This window comes from Papio anubis, chromosome 4 (genome assembly GCF_008728515.1).
Source record: "Papio anubis isolate 15944 chromosome 4, Panubis1.0, whole genome shotgun sequence".
Taxonomy (NCBI): domain Eukaryota; kingdom Metazoa; phylum Chordata; class Mammalia; order Primates; family Cercopithecidae; genus Papio; species Papio anubis.
The window spans coordinates 150911019-150932414 of NC_044979.1; the positions used below are offsets into that span (position 1 = coordinate 150911019).

The 21396-nt window shown below is 38.1% G+C and overlaps 1 long non-coding RNA gene across 1 annotated transcript in view; it reads left to right on the top strand.

Moving 5' to 3' along the window:
* The first annotated feature begins 2891 nt into the window (after nucleotides 1–2891).
* LOC110742792 overlaps nucleotides 2892–21396 on the top strand; it is a 143991-nt gene continuing 125486 nt past the window's right edge. The window contains exon 1 of the long non-coding RNA XR_002520874.2: nucleotides 2892–4466. This is a non-coding gene — a long non-coding RNA (uncharacterized LOC110742792). The remainder of the gene's footprint in view (nucleotides 4467–21396) is intronic.

Below are 21396 nucleotides of genomic sequence, written 5' to 3' on the forward strand. Positions count from 1 at the left end.
TTTTCACCCCACTCCAGCTAATAGCATCCTGATTTCTATTGGGTTAGTTAACTCTCCCAATTTTTTAGATTAAAAACTACAGTGCTTGTGTTCTCTAAGCAAGGAATAGGCATATGACCTAAACCTCAGATATTGGGCTTACCTTCCAAGGATTTTGACTTTTAAGCAGAGGAGGAGTAAAGACAGAGGGTGTTTGGATCTCATTACTTTCTGCAGTTATCTTTTGCAGGATGATCAAGTTGTGCCTGCTGCCTGGAACTCTAGAACAACTCTTGATCCAGATTTTTCCTGAAGTTCTCTAGACTTCCTGCCAATCGTGTAAACTGCCCACCACTATCAAAATAAAACTTTTTCTAGTTTTTTTCTTTAAAAATTTTACTTAAAAAGTTTCCCCTAATTATCAGAACCTATGAATAAAACAAATTTTATATTTGCTTAGGTTGGACATTGATATGGTTTGGCTCTGTGTCCCCACCTGTATTAGTCCATTTTCATGCTGCTGATAAAGACTCACCTGAGACTGGGTAATTTACAAAAGAAAGAGGTTTAATTGGACTCACAGTTCCACGTGACTGGGGAGGCCTCAGAATCATGGCAGAAGGCAAGGAGGAGCAAGTCACATCTTACATGGATGACAGCAGGCAAAGAAAGAGAAAGCTTGCCCAGGGAAACTCCCATTTCTAAAACCATCAGATCTCTTAAGACTTATTCACTATCAAAAGAACAGCATGGGAAAGGCCTGCCCCCATGATTTAATTACCTCCTACCAGGTCCTTCCCACAACACATGGGAATTAAAGATGAGATTTGGGTGGGGACACAGAACCAAACCATATCATTCTGCCCCAGCCTCTCCCAAATCTCACATCCTCACATTTCAAAACCAATCATGCCTTCCCAACAGTTTCTCAAAGTCTTAACTCATTTCAGCATTAACTCAAAAGTCCACAGTCCAATGTCTCATCCGAGACAAAGCAAGTCCCTTCCACCTATGAGGCTGTAAAATCAAAAGCAAGTTAGTTACTTCCTAGATACTATGAGGGTACAGGCATTGGGTAAATACAACCATTCCAAATGGGAGAAAATAACCAAAACAAATGGGCTACAGGCCACATGCAAGTCCAAAATTCAGCAGGACAGTAAAATCTTAAAGCTCCAAAGTGATATCCTTTGACTCCATGTCTCACATCCAGGTCATGCTGATGGAAGAGGTGGACTCCCATGGCCTTGGGCAGCTTTGCCCCTGTGGCTTTGCAGGGTATACACCCCATCCTGGCTGCTTTCACGGGCTGGCGTTGAGTATCTGTGGCTTTTCCAGGTGCACAGCGGAAGCTGTCAGTGGATCTACCATTCTGGAGTCTGGAGGATGGTGGCCCTTTTCTCACAGTTCCACTACGTGGTGCCCAAGTAGGGACTCTGTGTAGGGGTTCTGATCCCACATTTCCCTTCTGCACTGCCCTAACAGAAGTTCTCCATGAGGGCCCTGCCTTTGCAGCAAACTTCTACCTGGGCATCCAGGCATTTCCATACATCTTTTAAATTCTAGGTGGAGGTTCTCAAACCTCAATTCTTGACTTCTCTGCACCCATAGTCTCAACACCACATGGAAGCTGCCAAGGCGTGGGGCTTCCAATCTCTGATGCCGTGGTCCAAGCTGTAACTTGGCCCTTTTATTCATGGCTAGAGCTGCTGGGACTCAGGGGACCAAGTCCCTAGACAGCACACAACATGGGGACCCTGGGCCTGGCCATTGAAACCTTATTTTCCTCCTGGGTCTCTGGGCCTGTGATGGGAAGGGCTGCCATGAAGACCTCTGACATGCCCTGGAGACATTTTCCTTATTATCTTGGGGATTAATATTCAGCTCCTTGTCACATATGCAAATTTCTGCACCTGGCTTGAATTTCTCCTCAAAAAATGGGATTTTCTTTTCTGTCATATTGTCAGGCTGCAAATTTTTCAAACTTTTATGCTCTGCTTCTGTTATAAAACCAAATGCCTTTAAAAGCGCCCAAGTCACATCTTGAATGCTTTGCTGCTTATACATTTCTTCTACTAGATACCCTAAATCATCTCTCTCAAGTTCAAAGTTCCACCAATTTTTAGGGCAGGGGCAAAATGCCACCAGTCTCTTTGCTAAAACATAACAAGAGTCACCTTTGCTCCAGTTCCCAGTAAGTTCCTCATTTCCATCTGAGACCACCTCAGCCTGGATTTCATTGTCCATATCATTATCAGCATTTTGGTCAAAGCCATTCAACAAGTCTCTAGGGAGTTCAAACTTTCCCATGTTTTCCTGTCTACTTCTGAGCCCTCCAAACTGTCCCAACCTCTGCCTGTTACCCAGTTCCAAAGTTGCTTCCACATTTTTAAGTACCTTTTCAGCAATGCCCCACTCTACTGGTACCAATTTACTGTATTAATCTAGTTTCATGCTGCTGATAAAAACATACCCTAGACTGGGCAATTTACAAAAGAAAGAGGTTTATTAGACTCACAGTTCCACATGGCTGGGGAGGCCTCACAATCATGTTGGAAGGCAAGGAGGAGCAAGTGACATCTTATGTGGATGGCAGAAGGCAAAAAAAGAGCTTGTGTAGAGAAACTACCATTTTTAAAAGCATCAGATCTCATGAGACTTAGTCACTCTCAAGAGAACAGCATGGGAAAGACCTGCCTTCATGATTCAATTACTTCACCAGGTTGTTCCCACAACACATGGGAATTCAAGATGAGATTTGGGTGGGGACACAGCCAAACCACATCACCACCGAAATATCATGTTGAATTGTGATCTTCAGTGTTGGAGAGGAGGCATGGTGGGAGGCAATTGTATCATGGGAATGGATTTCCCTCTTGCTGTTCTTGTGATAGTGAGTGAGTTCTCATCAGATCTGGTTATTTAAAAGTGTGTAGCACTTTCCCTTCTCTCTCTCTCCTGCCACCATGTAAAGTCGTGCTTGCTCCACCTTTGCCCTTCCTCCATGCCATAATTGTAAGTTTCCTGAGGCCTCCCCAGCCATGCTTCCTGTACAGTCTGTGGAACTGAGCAAATTAAAGCTCTTTTCTTCATAAATTACCCAGTCTCAGGTAGTTATTTATAGCACTGTGAAAACTGACTAATACAGACATCATAAATATCTGTTGTTTCCAACTAAATAATCTTAAATCTATAGGAAGTTGTGAAAGTAAGTTCTGATATCTTGAGGGAATTTTGCACCTAGAGGAGAGGAAGGAATAGCACAGTTGAATGGTAATTTATAAAGAGAAGTGTTGACCTACATATTTATTGAGGTCATGGAAATACCTTAATATCTCTAAAAATTACCTAGTTCTTTTGACCTATGTGCTTTTTAAAATGTCCATATTGATGATAGGGAGCAGCTTTTCATTCTGGTAAATTCATTCGGCTTTGAATTATGTAATCTAATATGAAATCAAATCTACTTCTATTTAAAAGTACACAAATTGATCTCATTTTCACTTGGCATTTTAATATATCAATACTGATGTGGATATTTCACAGTATTTTCAGTACAGGACATTTCCTTCCAAACACTAGAGATTAGATACATGTATTGTATTAGATGGTATATTTATATTGCCATGAGTGGATACTTTAAAAATAATGTCTACTTAAAGAAAGATTGTGGGACCTTATTTTGTTAAGCTAATATTTTGGATTTCCTACATTTTTATGTCATTATTTTGAAACAAATTTATATGTGTACCATTAATTATTATTGAATTTAAAACTGTTTGAAGATGTATATCATTCTGGGATCAATTAGGATACAGGACCCACATTGTAATTTTAACAGAGAAAGTTTAATATAAAAAAATAATAACTACAACCTACCTCCGTTGCTTACCAAGTGAAAAAAAGAACTCTAAACAATAGCGGAATTGCAGATATAGGAAACAGCCATTACCTGTAGGCCTAAGGCAAGAGCATCAAAGGAGAAACAAATCTGGAGTAAGAACCCTTCTCTGCCATCTGAAAGGCTGAGGTCACGACCATGTCCCATTGGTTAGTGGAAAAGTTCTCTGAGGACTATTGCCAGCAGAAATTGCTAAGAAGTTGCCTTCTGGGATGCTTGGGAAACTATCCACAGGGGAGAGTTGCTTCATGGAATTTGCTGGTAAGCTGCTTGAAGGGAAGCTGTCCTCTGAAATGCCAGGGGAAGCTGCCTGTGAAAAGTCGCCATACAGCAGAGCTCACTGGAGGGTGGCCCTAATGCATTTTCTGTGCCCTGCTAGATGTTGTGTATCATAGGAGCAAGCAGAGAAAAACACTGGAAACAAGCCCTGTTTTCCTTCAGTGTTTCCTAGAGCCATCTGCTGACAACACTAACATTGGGCATCTGACAGAGGAGAAATATTTATAAGGTTTAGCTCCAGTGTCACAGGCAGAGCAATGGAGGATGGATTTGGAGCTGCAAGGAAATAAACTGGTAACTGAACAAAGTAAGTAGAATTGCTTTATTTTTTTTCCTAAGTGAAAACAAGGGGTCTTGCAAGACTTGGAATTCACAGATTTATCCAACCAGGCAGAAGAGTAAAATTTTACATATGGCTTCATATAGTTGTTTAAACTGCATAAACAAGAATCTAGTTAATGTTTAGTTTTTGGAATATTCCTTTGAAATATTTAAGTACATTTATGCAGTGAAAGTGTCAGAATTCTCAGTTTTAGCCTGTGAATATGCTCTATTGGAGAATTTCTTTAAAAAATAAAAGATACTGCCTGGTCATAAACAGTTCATTCCCTAGGGGGAATGTCTGTGGTTTCTTAAAAATTGAGTTGAGATAGTATTTGCATGGTTTGAGCCAAGCTGATTTTGGTGTATTGCTGAATCATCTAAGACATGGAGTTGTATTCCATTTAACCTGATTGGATAGGAATAAACATGCCATGTGTTGAGGTCGCATCTACAATACATTGTAAATTGTAAAGTACTATGTAAATCGACTCTAGAAGTATTTCTGTTTTGACTCTACTTTTTCTAATGTCATTTAACTTGCATAACATTTAAAAAATTCTCTTTGTAAAATCATTCTTAAAAGCTGTTGAAGTGATATCACAGAGCTCATCGGAGAGGCCAATTCAAAATACTATTTATAACTCTCTGTGACTATAGGAGTTTACTATAAAATAACAGCTTCTAGATGTCATCTAGAGGAAAACTAACTCTTTCCCAAGTGGGCTTGAACATTATTAGAACTTCAGACAGCTGTCACCCCTTAGGCATTTGTGCAGAAATCTCGTCATTTCATACTACACTTGTAATGTTCCGAATCTTTATTGTCCAGAGTTTGTTTTGCAGTGGCTGTAGAACCGATCAAAGAGGAATTAAATTGAAGTCATGGCTTGCTCTTTCCCAGTGTATTCCACAAAAATATAATGAAATCCTATCATCAGAATGAATGTTTTATAAAATTGAGTTTATTTTTGTGCTAAGAATTCTAGAGTTTACCTTCTACCATAAGATTCCAGCATATCCCAAATTTAATTTAAAAAGGTTTGGGAGGTTCCAAATATCATTACCATGTTTTCAAATCATGCACAATCATTTTGTAATTTAAGCAGAAAAGAAAATACAGCATGAGTACGGCTGAAGTGTTTGCATCTGATATATCTGCCTAAACCGTGTAGCTGAAAGAGTGGATATTTCAGATACCACAGGGTGGAGCATGGGCCACTCTATAACTCTATTGCAGAAACTGCTTTTGAAATTTTCTGGAGTAGAGTTATTATTTAATTAAGTAATAGAGATCCCCCTCTAAAAATTAGTCCCCTCCCAAATTCCTCCTCTCTTAATTACTGCAAATACTGGTTTCATTTTGCTTGCAAGTAATTTTCTGCTTCCTACATTTTTGAGGTTTACTAATTTGGAAAGAATTATAATTTGTGTACTCTACCTCATAAAACTCGGTAATACTACAGAGTCCAGGGTAGGAAAGTTTCATTTCCCGTGTTTCGGTCAATTTTCAAGAACTGTTATTCATAACACAGTCAGTTGTATTTGTTTTATAAGACAATAATTTCTTACAAATACAAGAATGTTGGAACTGCCATTTAAGAGAAAAAAGCTTCCTGTCTTCGTTTACTTAAATATTAAAATTAGAAAACCACTTTTGCCTAACAACATTCATCCCTTAGATTCAGATACCTTCAAATAAAACCAGTAAAGGTAGAAAGAGATACATTTATCCTTTTACATTTGATTTAATGGAAAAGTTAGTCATCCACAATTTTTTTTCTCTTGAAAATAAAAACCAGGTGAAAAAATCATGTTAAGGCAAATGGCCATGCAATTTCAGATATTCAACGGTTTTGAAATCTCAGTGGAGTCATCCAATTCTTGCTTTTAAGAGTGAAAGGTTTACAAGAACTTTTATAGTCTTATCTCACAGGGGAAAATATTCCGTAAAAAGGCTTGTATTGCTTTTGAATCATGCCATTATCTCATAAATAAAGACTCAATAAAAACTGACTAAAGAAGAGAGAGAGAAGCAGTATTTATAGTGAGATGGTATATTAAAGACAATCAAATTCAATAAAACCTTTTCGCCCTTGTTTTTCAAGGAACTAGATACTAAGAACTCATTAAGGAAGAAAACTAGTTCAGAGCAACTAGAAAATTAATGAACTATTTAACTTAAAGTTTGATGGGCACTTGTCTCTAAGGGTTCCATTCTCACCAATAATATTCATAATTATGTTTGACAATATTTAGATAATCCTGATTTACAAGCAATTAGGTATATAAGCACTTGTACATGATTACGGGAGTTATGTACAGGGATTGTAAGGGATGGTGAAAGAAAATATGTAAATGAATGTGGACAAACAAACCCCAATCCATAACACAGTTGACAATAATTGGTATACATGGAGTAGAACACATACATTTTTGACCCTAATTCTTAAGTTTTTAACCTATATTCCAGTCTCATGTTGTAAAAAGCCATTATTAATTGCTGTCATTAACTTTTTTTTTTTTTTTTTTTTTTTGTGAGGTGGAGTCTCACTCTGTTGCCCAGGCTGGAGTGCATTGGTGCCGTCTTGGCTCACTGCAACTTCCACCTCACAGGTTCAAATGATTCTCCCACTTCAGCCACCTGAGTAGCTGGGATTACGGGCGTGCACCACCACGCCTGGCTAATTTTTGTATTTGTAGTGGAGACAGGGTTTCACTATGTTGGTCAGGCCAGGCTGGTCTTTGAACTCCTAATCCCAAGTGATACACCTGACTCGGCCAAAGTGCTGGGATTACAGGCGTGAGCCACCGCACCTGGCCCGCTGTCATTAACTTCTCAGTGGTTGTTGGTGCTGGGTGACCATTTGCATAAATACATTTCATTAAATGGGACTTATAATTCATTTGCTATATTGAGCTGTCCCACTTCACCAACATTTATGGTAAATCTGATACATAATAACGACTATTAAATTGTTTGTCAGATAATTCCATCTGTGCCGGTTTGTTCTTGGCATCTATTGGTTGTTTTTTATCATTCAAGTTGAGATGTTTTTGGTTCCTGGTACAAGGATTCATTGGTGACTGTATCCTGGACATTTTGTGTGTTATGTTGTGAGACTGGATCTTACATACCTCTGTTCCATAGACTCCTCTGGTGCTAGCAGGGGATGTGGCAGGATCTCTTCATCACTGCCATGTGAGAACCAAATCCAGGTTCCCCACTAGGCCTCTGTAGACACCATGCTGGAGGGAGGTGGCCGGGAGGGGGTACCTCATTACTTCTGAGTAGGGGTGAGAATTTAGCTGTCCTATTCAACCTTTGCTGACACGTGCCTGGCTGGAATGCCTTCTTATTGCTTTCTTCACGGCTTCCACTGACACCACAGGACAGGAGTAGGAGTGGCCTCACCCTTCCGTGAGCAGTGGGGAGAGTTTGGACTCTCCACTAAGCCTCCTCTGACGCCACTAAAGGGTGGAGGGGAAGGTGCTTTAGTGCCACAGCAAAAGGGTGGAAGTCCAGACTCCCTGTGTGCTCTTTGCTGACACCTGCAGAGTGGGGTGGGATTTCTTACTGTTTGATGGAGATGAATTTCTCAGATCCCCGCTCAGCCTTCTCTGACCACCCAGCAGTAGTGGAGTGTGCAGGGTGCGGGAACAGCTGGGTCAGAGTGGAAACCTAGTCTTCCTACGCCGCCTTTGTTGATCTGAGAGGGTGTGAGACCACAGTTTTTTCTGTGCTATTTGTTTGGATGCGAGCTGTTATTTTTTAGTTTCCTTTTTTCTTACACTTTCGGTGGAGAAAAACAGGCTTTCATAGAGCGCTACTGTTTGTGACCATTAGCATTTCCTGATTGGAGGCATCTTCAGCTTCAAATCTAGAAACTATAGGCAGATATATATATATAATATATGAGCCTCAGGCGTCTCATCATGGCACCATTCCTCGGGTCCATAGTCCCTAGCTAGTCTGTCCGCTCTCCATCTTTGAGAGCCGTCTTATTTTGTTTTATCTATGGCATTGAAGATATTTAGCTTTACTTAGTGGGAGAAATAAGGAAAAGTGCCTCTCCATGTTTCTAAAATGAGAAAGAGTTTTCAGTGATCCATAGTAGAAATATTAAAAGAAAATAAAGCTTTCGCTATAAGGGAATAGGATGGAAGAAAGGTACCAAAAAAGGCAACAACAGAACAAAGAAGGGGGAGGAGGAAGGCCATTGATTTGACTGAATCTGGTGAAACCGCACTTGGGCAATGGTAACAGCATGTTCCCACAACCACGGCCACACTGTCCTCCAATATGCAGACTTGCCCCATGCTTTCCCCCAGGATGTGGCAGGCCAGGTCTCACTAACGCAGGCCTCCGTGACAACGGCTTCAGCACTAACTGAGTGGTTAAGTTAAATATCAAAAGCTGAAAAAGCCAGTGCCCTTATACAAAGGCTGGAATGTAACAGAAGCCCATCAAGAGTGTTGCCTAGGCCTTTCCTGGGCCTTAAAGCATGACGAAATAATGAAGGAATTCCTAACAGGACCCATTTAGGTTTAAACGAATTGTATTGGGGGTCTGAAGACACTCTCCAAACCTCCGTGATTTAGCAGGAGACAAGATAAAGGTAATCACCCCAGCACCTGGACCCATTTAGATTCAATTCACTGAGGCTTCAGAAGCAGGTCTTCAGGCCCCAGACCTTAGTTATAGATGAAAAGAAGTGAATCACTTATGTCTTCAGATGAGTGCACACTTACACGTAGACATATAGCTTAGAAGGTATATAAGCTCTGAAAAGCTTTGTAATTTGGAGTTGGTCTGGTGATCATTTCCAGGCCTTCTCCCTGTAACTGGTTACAGAAGTAAGAACTCTCTTCCTCCCCAGTTCATCTGCATCTTGTTACCGGGCCATGAGAAACAGCAGCCCGTCCCTCAGCTTGATCTGGGAACAGGACGAAATGACACGAATGCCCAAATCTTTGGGGACAAACTGGCTGAACGATGGATTGTGGCTCACTGAATCTTTCTCCAGGATTTTTGCATAAGGCCTGGGTGGATCTGGCACACAGTGTGACTGCCTGCTTTTATGGTTGTGTGGTAAACAAACTTCATTTGTTTCTTTTTTCTCTACCCATGTGCAAACTTGGCTTCTCTCATTATGGTTTCAGGAAAAAGCAATGTAAAGCTTGGTGTCACCAGAAATTTCGTTCAAGACAGATTTTGTGGTTTAACCAGACTTGTGAGCTCTGAGATTTTTTTTTTTTTTTTTTTTTTTTTTTTTTTTTTTGAGACGGAGTCTTACTCTGTCACCCAGGCTGGAGCATAGTGGCATGATCTTGGCTCACTGCAACCTCTGCCTCCCAGGTTCAAGTGATTCTCCTGTCTCAGCCTCCCGAGTAGCTGGGACTACAAGAGAGCGCCACCTTTCCCAGCTAATTTTTTTGTATTTTTAGCAGAGATGGGGTTTCACTGTGTTAGCCAGGATGGTCTTGATCTCCTGACCTCGTGATCCACCCACCTCAGCCTCCCAAAGTGCTGGGATTACAGGTGTGAGCCACCGTGCCCGGCCGAGCTCTGAGATTTTATGTTAGCCCACTGCTTGTAAACTCAAAATATCCCAATCCAGCCAGGTGTGGTGGTACATGCCTTTAATCCCAGCACTTTGGGAGGCTGAGGTGGGAGGATCACCTGAGGTCAGGAGTTCAAGACCAGCCTGGCCAACATGGCGAAACTTTGTCTCTACTAAAAATACAAAAATTACCCAGGCACGGTGGTGCACAACTGTAATCCCAGCTACTCGGGAAGCTGAGGCAGAAGAATTGCTTGAGCCCAGGAGGTAGAGGTTGCAGTGAACCGAGATCATGCCACTGAACTCCAGCCTGAGCATCTATCTAAAAAAAAGAAAAAAATTCCAATCCATGAAAATTAAGTTGTTTTTAGAAGGACATTTTCAAGAAATCTAAAAATCCCCTATCCTTCGACTTTCCGATGTTCTGGCATTGAAGTCACAATTCCCATGTTTGTTACATTAGAATCATACCTGATACTCATTTCGTGCTCTCTCAATTTACCCAGCTGGGGTGAGACTTCGGGAAATAAGAATCGATGTTTAAAAACAAGATAAAATCATGGCAGAGAAACCAGTAAATACTTATTTTACAAAACTTAACACCCAACATAGTACCTTGGATCAGTGTTGGAACTTACTCTGCATATTCAATCAGGAAACTATAGTTTATTCAACCATGTGCTAAATCTATAGTTTCAATATGTGCTTTTTTGCTCCACTTTAAAAAGTGAGGCAGGCCCTGAAAGAGTTTGAGGCAATTTCACTCACTGAATGAAATTCATTCATTCACTCGTTATCCGAGTCCTGTATCACAAAACCTTGTGAATACTCTCTGCAAAGGGGATGAGATAAGGGCAAGTGCCTTAAGTCAAGATCTGGACTTGAAACGCTCATGATATTAATTGACTTCTAGTAACAATGCAAGGAGAACTACACTTACCTCTTCACATATCAGTAGGGGCACATCAGTAACTTCATGAGAACATTTGTGAAGAATTTCAGAATCTTGCAATGGTCTCTGTCTAGTTTTATCATCTCAGTATGGGTCATGCTTGAAGGACGAGGGTTACCTCCAATAAGTATTTGCATTTTGGAAGAAAATAGAGGTAACTGGTATTTCATTACATTTTAACACCCATATCAGTGACTCGCATATAGTAGGTATTCACTAGCATTTGTGCATTGACTAAATGCCTCATTATAAAAAAAAAAAAGGTCATTTTCAAGTATCACAGTCCCTAAAATACTAGATAGGACTCAAGCTGATTACTGAGACCGTAAGGGATAACACAGTTCTTGGATATTTGGTCCAGTTGACAAAGAACTGTAAGTGTCATGGGGTAATATTATGAAATATTAAAAGATGAAAGAGATTCCCTCATCATTGCTTTTCTTTGTACTCTTTGCTTTTCACCCAGTTAATCAACTACAGTATTACTTATATCCTTACTTATTTCCCAAATATTAAATTACTGACATTTTAGTCTCTACCACGTGTTTTATTTTAGGAGTATTTTATGAGTAACACAACACTTTCTGCCTATCAAAGTATTAAAGTTTCCTGGAGCTGAAGAAAAGAGATGAGTAAGATGGTGAAGCAACAAGTGAATAAATAATGGGAGTCCCTTGGAGAAGGGAAACTTCGCCTCTCCTGCATAAGGGATCATTCAGACACTCCAGATAGGTTAGGGGATTGTAACAGAAGGGCTGCCTTACTTCCTTGCCTGTGTACAGCCCATGCAGGCATCAGTCTTACAGAAGAGAAACCATTGTTTAACATACTTAATCAGATGGGTCTGTATATTAGTTATAATATACACTAGCCCATAATAACAGACTCAATCTAGTAATGGCTAGACAAAAAAGAGAAGTTTATTTCTTGATCAGTATCATTCCTATCGGGTGTTCCAGAAGATGGCTTTCTAAATCATTCAGGAAGCAAGGTCCTTTCCAGCTTGTACAGCTTGTGTCTCTGCAATCTTGAGGGCTTTGCTCGTCGCTGCCATGACAATAGAAGGGGAAATAACACAGGGGCGTGTGGGTGGAGGTGTGGGGGCCAGGACTGGAAGTGGTATCAATTATTTCTGCTCATATCCCATTGGCTAACACTCAGTTACCTGTTCACACCCCACAACAAGAAAATATGGTATCTTTGTCCAGGAAAAAGACAAAATGGATTTAGATGGACAACTATCTCTGCTAAACGAGATGGACAACAATCTCTCCCAAACTTAAGATAACACGCTTTCCTCACATCCCAGCATGATACCTGAGAAGTACGAATATCTCCTGAAACTAAGAGAAGTAAGGAAACAATGAGAGATTACAGATTGCCTCATCTTGTAAGTCTCTGGCTGTGTGAGGAGGAAAAGGAGGATGATCTCATGGGAGTCAGCACAGAGAGAGCATACCTGAAGAAACCTTGTGAGTAGGGGACCAATGACTTAGCAGTGACCTGTTTGGACAGAAATCTACAGACCAGAATGAATGGTGGATTTCTCAGCAGATCTCAGGAGATGCAAGTACAGATTATGACACAGGGGCCAGATGCCCTGCTCCTCTCACCCACCCCAGCATTTGAAACCCAATGGTAAGGCCATTCAATGGATATTAAATTGTTGTGATCTAACTGCTTGGAAGCTGGTAATAGAAAACAAACTTAGTATAGAAAAATAAAATTGTATTATGTGCACATCTGAATTTTTATACTGAGTTTTGCATCCACTGCACATATCTACTTATTATTTAAATCATATTGCAAAAGCAATTAAGGATCTCTTATGATTTACTGCTTTGAATACATTAGTCTTCTAAATGTCTATTAGTTTTTAAGAAATGTAGTTGCCATAAACAGCCTTGAAATTGCATAAAGTAGTTATACACCCTGATGTACAGACGTTCCTTATTTCATAATGGATAAGGACAAAAGGCTCCCCAGTTCCACTCAAGATCAACTCCTAGGCATACTATGTAATAGCTTTGTGATTTTGGGTGAATTACAATATTCTTCTGTGCTCCAGTTTCCTTATCTGTACAATAGCAATATTGAACTACCTAATTCTTAGGATTAATGTGAGAATTAAATATGGGAATATATTTATGTGTGTTCTGGTTGTAGCCTCAAATTGCCACTTCTTACTCCTATTTCAGGCTTTCTTTCACCTGAAATTATTATATTTATTAATTCTCGATGAGAATATACCATCTTTTCAAAATGAGACAAACATTCTCTTGGCTTATAAGTTTCGACAAAAATATATACCTGTGCAAACACCAATCTTATTAAGATATAGAACATCATCCACAAAAGTTCCCTTCTGTTCCTTTGCAGTTACTTCCTCACCACCCACCCCTAATACCAGGTAGTCACTAACTTGCTTTCTGTCACTATAAATTTGTTTTGCTAATTGTATAATCTCATGTGAATGGAATCATACAGTACAGATACATTCAGGCCATAGCATCTGTCTTATTAATCAATTTTATAGGTTTGTAGGGTTAGATCATTAGAGTTTCAATTTGCATCATTTTGATTATTAATCATGTTGAGTATCTTTTTGGAGGTTTATTTGGCCATTTGTGTATTTTTATTTATGAAGTGTCTATTCAAATTTTTACCTTTTTCAATATTTTATTTTACTATTGAATTATAAATGTTCTTTATATATTTTGGATGCATGTGATTTGTTGGATATATGTATGGCAGATTTTTTTTCTCCTAGCCTGTGGCTTTCATATTTATTTTTATAATTGTATCTTTCTAGGAGAAAATGCTTTTAAATTTGATGGAGTCTTTTTACGTTTATGTCTGTGATCCATTTTAAGTTCATTTTCCTGCATGGTATGAGATGAACATTGAGAATAATTTGTCCAAAACTGATATCCAGTTGTTTTGGCCTGTTTATTGAAAGAACTATCCTTTCCCTGTTGAATTACCATATTTATTAGTCAGGGTTCTCTAGAGGGACAGAACTAATAGGATAGATGTATATATGAGGGGGAGTTTATTAAGGAGTACCGACTCACATAATCACAAGGTGAAGTCCCACAATAGGCCATCTGCAAGCTGAGGGACAAGAAAGACAGTCCAAGTCTCAAAACCTCAAAAGTAGGGAAGCCAACAGTGTAGCCTTCTGCAGGCTGAAGGCCCTAGAGCCCTTGGCAAACCACTGGCGTAAGTCCAAGAGCCCAAAGGCTGAAGAACTTGCAGTCTGATGTTCAAGGGCAGGAAGCATCCAGCAAGGGAGAAAGACGAAGACCAGAAGACTCAGCAAGTCAAGTCCTTCTAAGTTCTTCTGCCTACTTTACTCTAGCTGTGCTGGCAGCTGATTAGACGGTGCCCACCAGGATTGAGGGTGGATCTGCCTCTCCCAGTCCACTAACTCAAATGTTAATCTCCTTTAGCAACACCCACACAGACACACCCAGGAACAATACTTTGCATCCTTTAATCCAATCAAGTGGACAGTATTAACCATCACACCTTGGTATATTTCTTGAAAATCATTTGATTATATGATATGTGAACCTATTTTTAGACTTTCTATTTATCTGTTCTTACTCTCAATTCAACAGTCTAACTACTCTAGTGTATTATAAGTTCTGAAATCAGGTATAAAACTCTCAATTTTGTTTCATTTAAAAAAATTGGTTTGGCTATTCTATGCCTTTTACATTTTTTTTATTTTTTATTTTTTTATTTTTTATTATACTTTAAGTTCTAGGGTACATGTGCACAACTGCAGGTTTGTTACATATGTATACACGTGCCATGTTGGTGTGCTGCACCCATTAACTCGTCATTTACATTAGGTATATCTCCTAATGCTATCTCTCCCCGCTCCTCCCTCCCCACAATAGGCCCTGGTGTATGATGTTCCCTTTCCTATGTCCAAGTGATCTCATTGTTTAATTCTCACCTATGAGTGAGAACCTGCGGTGTTTGCTTTTCTGTTCTTGCGGTAGTAGTTTGCTGACAATGATGGTTTCCAGCTGCATCCATGTCCCTACAAAGAACATGAACTCATCCTTTTTTATGGCTGCATAGTATTCTATGGTGTATATGTGCCACATTTTCTTAATCCAGTCTGTCACTGATGGACATTTGGATTGATTCCAAGTCTTCGCTATTGTGAATAGTGCTGCAATAAACATACGTGTGCATGTCTTTATAGCAGCATGATTTATAATCCTTTGGGTATATACCCAGTAATGGGATGGCTTGGTCAAACAGTATTTTTAGTTCTAGATCCTTGAGGAATCACCACACTGTTTTCCACAATGGTTGAACTAGTTTTCAGTCCCACCAACAGTGTAAAAGTGTTCCTATTTCTCCACATCCTCTCCAGCACCTGTTGTTTCCTGACTTTTTAATGATTGCCGTTCTAACTGGTGTGAGATGGTAACTTATTGTGGTTTTGATTTGCATTTCTCTGATGGCCAGTGATGATATAAGCATTTTTTTCATGTGCCTGTTGGCTGGATAAATGTCTTCTTTTGAGAAGTGTCTGTTCATATCCTTTGCCCACTTTTTGATGGGTTTGTTTGTGTTTTTCTTGTAAATTTGTTTGAGTTCTTTGTAGGTTCTGGATATTAGCCCTTTGTCAGATGAGTAGATTGCAAAAATTTTCTCCCATTCTGTAGGTGGCATGTTCACTCTGATGGTAGTTTCTTTTGCTGTGTAGAAGCTCTTTAGTTTAATTAGATCCTATTTGTCAATTTTGACTTTTGTTGCCATTGCTTTTGATGTTTTAGACATGAAGTCCTTGCCCATGCCTATGTCCTGAATGGTATTACCTAGGTTTTCTTCTAGGGTTTTTATGGTTTTAGGTCTAACATTTAAGTCTCTAATCCATCTTGAATTAATTTTCATATAAGGAGTAACGAAAGGATCCAGTTTCAGCTTTCTACTTATGGCTACCCAATTTTCCCAGCACCATGATATTAAATTTGGAATCCTTTCCCCATTTCTTTTTTTGGTCAGGTTTGTCAAAGATCAGATGACTGTAGATGTGTGGTATTATTTCTGAGGACTCTGTTCTGTTCCATTGGTCTATATCTCTGTTTTGGTACCAGTACCATGCTGTTTTGGTTATTGTAGCCTTGTAGTATAGTTTGAAGTCAGGTAGTGTGATGCCTCCAGAAGAGCTATTTATGACAAACTCACAGCCAATATCATACTGAATGGGCAAAAACTGGAAGCATTCCTTTTGAAAACTGGCACAAGACAGGGGTGCCCTCTCTCACCATTCCTATTTAACATAGTGTTGGAAGTTCTGCCTAGGGCAATCAGGCAAGAGAAAGAAATAAAGGGTATTCAATTAGGAAAAGAAGAAGTCAAATTGTCCCTCTTTGCAGATGACATGATTGTATATTTAGAAAACCCCATCGTCTCAGCCCAAAATCTCCTTAAGCTGATAAGCAACTTCAGCAAAGTCTCAGGATACAAAATTAATGTGCAAAAATCACAAGCATTCTTATACACCAATAACAGACAAACAGAGAGCCAAATCATGAATGACCTCCCATTCACAATTGCTTCAAGGAGAATAACATACCTAGGAATCCAACTTACAAGGGATGTGAAGGACCTCTTCAAGGAGAACTACAAACCACTGCTCAGTGAAATAAAAGAGGACACAAACAAATGGAAGAACATACCATGCTCATGGATAGGAAGAATCAATATCATGAAAATGGCCATACTGCCCAAGGTAATTAATAGATTCAATGCCATCCCTATTAAGCTACCAATGACTTTCTTCACAGAATTTGAAAAAACTGCTTTAAAGTTCATATGGAACCAAAAAAGAGCCTGCATTGCCAAGACAATCCTAAGCCAAAAGAACAAAACCTTTTACATTTTATTACTAATTTTTGAGTCTTTTCAATTACTGCTTTCCACCTCAAGTTATTTTCTACTTGGCATTATGTTGGATCTGTGTATTGATTTGAGGAGAATTGACCTTTAACAAGATTTTTTCTTCTTATACACAAACATGGTATCTAGCTCCACTTACTTAGAAAATCTTTAATTTCTCACATCATAGTTTTATAGTTTTCAATGTTTGAATTTTGCTCCTACTTTGTTAAATTTTTCCAGAAGTGTTTTTGTGATAAGTACTTCATAATACATTATTACTATTTTTGCTTTAACCTGTCAATTATCGTTTAAACTATTTTAATTGTGATACAATACACGTGAAAATATTCTGTGTTAACCATTTTTAAGTGTACAAGTCACTAATGTTACATATATCACATTGTTGTGCAAAGAATATCCAGAATGTTTTTATCTTGCAAAACTGAAACTCTAAACACTTAATGACAACTCCTGATTTTCCTCTCCCTTTAGCCCATGGCAATGACCATTCTACTTTTAATTTTCATACATTTGACTCTTTTAGATATCTCATATGAGTGGAATCATACAGTATTTGCCATTTTGTGACTGGCTTACTTCACTTAGCATAACTTCCTCAAGGTTCATCCATGTTGTAGCATGTGACAGGACTTCTTTCCTTTGAAAGACTGAATAATATTCCACTGTGTGTGTGTGTGTGTGTGTGTGTGTATAACATTTTATTTGTTCATTCATTCATTGATCGACATTTGAGTTGCTTATATCTCTTGGCCTTTGTGGATAATGCTTCAATAAATGTGGGTGTGTAAATATCCCTTCAAGATCTTTCTTTCAATTCCTATGGATAAATACCCAGAATAAATACCCAGAATAGGGATTACTGGATCGTAGTTGATAACTATCTTTTAAAGACATTTTTTAAATAGTAAAAGAAAATAAATTGTAATTATCTACATATTTAGCATTTTTGGCAACTTTTATTCCTTTGTATAAATTCTAGTTTTCATCTGATATTATTTTATCTCTGCCTGAAGTAGTTCCTCTAATAATTCTCATTGTGTATATCTGCTGGCAATGAATTCCCTAAACTTTTATTGTCTGAAATATTTAATTTTGTATTTATTTTTAAAATATACTTTTATGTAGAGAATTCTGGGTTGATGTGCCTTTATTTTCTTCTTAGAATGAAATATCAGTGGTTATTCTTTTTGTTTCCCTGGTTAGCTCTATAAAATGCGGAAGAGTCCTACACAAGAATGTAAGTACCAGAGAATGAGATCTTTAGAAGTCGTCTTGGCTACAAACATTTATCTTTTGGTTCCCAAAGAACCAAATCCTCACCATATGCAAAATACAGTTGTGCCCTGCTAAAGCCTCCCATCCATTGAAACATTAGCTCAAAGTCCAGAATCTCATTATGTAAATCAGATGTAAGTGTGGATGTGTCCCTTAAGATGTTACTCCTTAAGGACATCTCCTCTTGTACAGTTCCTCTTTATCTGAACTAGAGAGAAGTTATGTGAGCCAAATGCACCAAACATACTGTGGCTGGAAAGGCACAGAATATTTGCTATTGATCGTCCTGTTCAAAAAAGGGTGAAATTGGAGGCATATAGGAGTTACTAGTTACATAATTTCTACAATGCAGCATGGCAGTAGTTGACTGCTACTTAAGACCCAAGGCCTGGGAGTAATATGCCATAGCTCTTAGATCCACATTCTTGGCTCTTGGTTGGTCTTCAGAATCATCCTTCCTATGCAATAAAACGTTTCTCATATTTGCAGCAGAGTAGTTTTTTCTGCCTGCTTTCTGCTTGTAGAAGTCTGGGAGTCCAAAGGCCTCTAATCGCTTTGTACTGTTTCTGTGTCTTTCAGTTCACATAAGCAGTGTTTCTGTCAATAAACATCTTAAATACTTTGTTCATTAGATAAAAGCCGCATCCAAAAATCTCTTTGAATTAGGCCATTCTCTACCTTGAGCTTCTGGTGAGATTGCTGAAGGACAATCCTCTTTAGATTTTTAGACTCCCTGTTATCTGACTGAATGGTTCTTCAAGTCATAATCCTTAGTCGTCCTAAGGTCTTAATAAAGAATTTTACAGTTATATTTTTGGCCTTATCTTTTGACCGTCTTTTATTGAGGGTGTCCTAGCTTTGGTCTTTACCTGGAAGCCCTTTCTTCATTTTGTCATCATTTGTCCTCTGGACATTCATATGCAGCAATTCCAGGATCTTTTTTGTTTAACATTGTTTTCTTTAGATTATCTTTCTCCTCTCACATTTTAATTTTAGCAGTAGGGATAAAGAAGGTAACACTTTCCAAAAAAATCCGGTGATACCTTCAAGACTATCAAATGATATGATTGTCACTTAATATTAATATCTAAAAACAACCAGCTATAATTATTGCTTAATTAAGGGAGAACCATAATGGTCAATAATAATTTTGATGAATAAAGTAAATTGTTGAGCTTAGATAGGGATTTTTGAAGGTTTTGTTTTGGGATATACTGATGACAGAGGCAGGAATAGGTTATCTTTAACATTAGCAGCTTGTTTTGTGCTGATTACAAAGGACTGATCATTAAAGTGAGGTTTCAGTCAGTGGTTAAACAGGTTTAAAACAAGTTCTAGAATTATTTGTTATTACAGATTTTATTTTCAAACTATGTAAGCTCTAAAGAATTTCAAAGTCATACTGTCAGTATTCTAACTTCTTTATTGTTAAAAATTTGTTTTAAATCCCTTTACTATCTTACCTTTTCTTTTTAAACGTTTATCCTTTCCTTCATGCACCCAGGCAAATTTCTTTAAATTCATAATATCATTAGATTATTTGCATTCACTTTTCCCAGCTCTTTTTTTTCCTAACAATCTTTGTGAAACAAACAAAATCCATAGTAAGTCTTTCATTTATTTGGTTTTGAGCAGCTCAATCCATGATCCTTCTTCTTCAGCTCTGAAATAAGTTTAGATAGGTCTTTGGGTCACCACACTCTACTTTGAAAGATAAATATCATGCTATGACATTTTGCTTGAGAATAAAAATGTGATAATATTAATCACGTATTTCTAAAGTTTTCAATATGGATATAATGCAGGCCAGAAAAACAATACAAAGAGACAAAAACAGGGGTCACCAAACTTTCCGTAAAAGGCCGCATCATAAATATTTTAGATTTTACAGGCCAAGGGAAACAAATCTAGGATATTATAAAAGCACTTATATAACACTAAATAAAAATATTTATGAATTATTTCATTGATGAAATTTAAAATGTGATAATGATTTAGCAAACATTTTTGTAATGTAGATTTACTAATGGGAGGAATTGAGTTTTTTTGTTAGGGGAGCCAACACTTCACTTAATCGAGTTTTGATGTTAGTGTTTCTGTCTTGAAAATTGATTGCAAATGTTCATCTGTTAATGCAGATATGTAATGATATTTTATGTATTTCATCTTTGGAAAGATCTTTTCACACAGATAGTTACTACCAGATACAGATGTCAATCCACAAACATATGATTTTAATTGAGCATATTCATCATTGGGAATGCATTCAAAAAATTATATTAGATTCTTCTCTTAATATTTACCTTTTAGCATGTCATTATATTATAATTATTTCCAATTGAAGATGATATGGCAATTCCTCAACTGCACAACTGGAGTTGGAAGTATGGAAATTCCCTTTGCACAGATATTCAAGGTCAGAAAAACAATCCTGGAAATGTAGATTCAGTTTGGAAGTTATACGTGTTGCAAATTTTTGTGTGCCTGGAGGTCTCGCTTTTTTTTTACTTTTGGTAAATGTAAAAAACAGCTAGACTTATTTGTGATTCAAACAAAGTTAGTTGTTATTAAAATAATTCTACCACACTATAAGTGTTGCATATAAACACTGTAATTTTAGATTGAATTCATTAAGACACATTATGAAGTCTGCAGCAAAAGCTGCTCTCCAAAGCATCCAGTATTTGCCAATGGTGGTTAAGGGTGGTCCTCCTCATTCAGAAAAATTTCGATCTCAATCCTCACCTCAAAAATTCACGATAAAACTTTACCACCATGAAATTATCAAACTGATAGGAAAATCGGGATATTCGGTTCCTGCTTGTGACAAAAATTCACAGAACTGATGATGGTTATGAAAGCAAATGAAGCTCACAATTGAAACTACTAGTCAATAACATAGGATTGACTTAAATATCTTCTGCAAATTACTAGCTGTTGAATAACACGGTATACATCTAGAGTCTTTAAGTACTCTACATTTTCACAAGCTTTGTAAAATTGTCTTTCTCCACATATATTTTTACCAATGTTAGTGGGTAAAATTTGCAGATTCCACTTCAGTTTGTACCAAGTTAATGTTTTCCCAAATTATTTGAAAATATTATTGCCAGTATTTGTTCCACATAGACTATTTGTAGAGGCTAATTCTTTAGTCACCTCAAAAGTCAGCATGACTCGTCCAGTGAACAAGG